Raw genomic sequence first — 2,784 nt, 5'->3', positions numbered from 1 at the left:
TCGGTGGCTCCAAAGCCTGAAACCAAGAACACGTTGGGCATCAAATAGCTGTTGTTTGTTGCCAGGAGAAGTTTGTTAACAGGACAAAACCGGCGGTGTCGGTCGCATTTTGTCCGCTGGACGATGGACTAGAGATTGATTGCTGGTAATAGTTTTCATTAGTTTCAAGTGAATCTAAACTAACATTTATCATTATTAAAAAACCACAACGTACCCGATTTGAAGGCACCCGAAGAGACAATAGAGATGCACTGCTGTGCTGTTACATTTCAGAGACTTATTCTTTCCCCTTTCTTTAATAAGCGCCGGCTCGTAACTGTCATGTAAATCGCCCTTTGACACGATGCTGAATTTCGTTTAGGTGATACCTTACCTTACCGAACACCACTCTTAGTGGTAACGTCAGCCTTTTAATTCAGCCATAGCCCACTGGGAACAAAGAGAGTTCTCACTACGAGTCTGGCTCTCTATTACTTACAAATGAAGGTTAAGTCTGGAGTTCAAATCCATATTCTATAATGTACTGACGGTCATTAAAAACGCACCATTTTGGATTGCGCTCATTTTGCACGTAAATTTGTCCAGTGACATCAATTGAGGTTGACAAAACTTCACAGGCAACAGGGGTTACCGGTCACACAAAATTTGAAGTTCCCCGTTCAACACTACCAATGGGCACGTGCAACGTGCAAAAATCCGATGTGTCGACCTCAAACTTAAACTTTGTTTAGCAAAACAGATTTTTTCGCTGTTAGGGAGAGATTATATTCGCCCATAACAAAAACTTCTTTGACAAATGAGTGGGTACACATTCCCCAGATGTTCTTTCAGACTCTTGTAAATTCCATGAGAAGACGTTGCCGATCCTGTATTCAGGCCAATGGAGGACATCCACGATACTAAAGCAAGTGTTAAAAACTCAATTTACCGCTCTGATTTTTTAAACAGGACTTTTGTTACTTCATGCTTTTGTACTCGCGGTGCCATCTGACCGTTTCATTTCATTTGAGCTCTGAATATTCACAAAATGACCACAGAATGCAATGGTGTCATCATCATCATCCAGTGCCAGATCTGCAACAGACATCGGCGATCATGATTTTCCATTCATTCCTTTGCTCGGATGCTCTCAGGCTCTCAGAAAAGCTACGTTTCCCTGATTTTTCCCTGTTAGCAATGGTGTATATTCTGTTTATATAAATAAACACATCACATTTATTTGAATTGTTTTGTAAGTGGTTCGTTTTTAATGACTGTCAGTATATATTTAATAATTTCATCAGTCATATTATTTATCATTCAATCTGTCTCCACTTACTGTCTGTACATTATTGTCAGCATGGCTTTAACCTTTATTGCTTTCATCGAATTTTAAGTCACCCATCGTTCTGCATGGTCTACTCACAGATCAAGTCCCAAAGTTACCTTTCATGGTGAAGACTCAAGACCAGCTACAACCAGGACTGCCCGGTTACATCGAGGAATGCGGCACTCGCTGTAAGTCTGACAGTCTGAGCCAAAGACGATACCATCTCCGCCTCCTTCTCCCTTATTCCACCATTACCCCAACCAGATGCGCTCCATAATTAGCATTTGATTGACTCGGTTCTCCACGTAGATCAGAGTCTTGAAAACAGAGAAGAGATTATGGTCGGAAATTGCTGTGTTGTAAGTCTTTATTCAATGCATGTGTGGTTTTGGTTAAGTACACAGTGTAGTATCTGATTTTAAACTTGATTGCTTGTTACAACATCCTTGGTACGGTATCAACTGACATTAAATGTTGTTAGCACTAGGTTTCATACTTTTAAATGTCCATACTTTTTGTGGAAGTGTGGAAAGTAATGGTCTTTGAATGAACCACTGGAAAAAAGGCTAAGGGGGTTAGGGGTGGTTACTTTTCACTCGTGCCGACTAAGTCAATTTGTGTAGTTCAATGGCTTCAAGCAATGTCTGGAAACTCACACTTATATTCAGATGTTTTGAACGGCATTGATTTCCTTTTTCTAACAATTTTCCAGTGTGTTCTAAAGAGGAAAAAAATGTGTGTGTGTGCGACAGTGTGTGTGGCCTGGGAGGGGGGATTACAGCCGGTCAGTATACAAACCACATGCCGCTCCTGGTTGATACATTGAAATCAACCCCATCTGTAAGACTGGAATGGCAGGTATTCCCTGAAAAAAAGCAATGATATATTGTTATAGATTTTTAAATAAATCAACAGGCAAAGGGAGACGGTAATTGTTCAGCGGAAAATCCTATTCGGCAACACTCCCGTTTTGTTATACGGGGTGCCTACTACGGATGGGATCGGCCGATCTGGCCGATCGCCCGACTCAATCGCCTCAAAAACAAACGTGTTTGTTTTCAGTTTTAGGCGATCGAGTCGGGCGATCTGCCCGATACAGCCGTAGTGGGCACCCCGTATTTAAAAAAAACGAGTTTATTTTCAGGCCGCGAATCGGGCGATCGGTTGGCGATCGGTTGGCGATCGGTTGGCGATCGGTTGGCGATCGGTTTGTCAATCCCCCAGTGGGCAGTGGTTCTAAGACAAACAGTTGTTCGATATCTCAGCGTTGCAGGGGGCCAAACTTTCCTGCGGGTGACACCATAATCAAACGGTTGTATGGGCCACATTTTTTTTCTTCGTATTGACAGTAGTTGTTGGATTCTCTTTCCTGTTGAGAGATCAGCTTAGCAACCTACACCCCCACGCCTTCCCCAGTCCACCACCCCCTCACCCCCTCACCCTCACCCCTACCCCAGTCCACCACCACTCCCTCC

The sequence above is a fragment of the Aplysia californica genome, unplaced genomic scaffold (assembly GCF_000002075.1).
Source record: "Aplysia californica isolate F4 #8 unplaced genomic scaffold, AplCal3.0 scaffold00007, whole genome shotgun sequence".
NCBI lineage: Eukaryota > Metazoa > Mollusca > Gastropoda > Aplysiida > Aplysiidae > Aplysia > Aplysia californica.
This window is presented reverse-complemented; position numbering follows the sequence as displayed.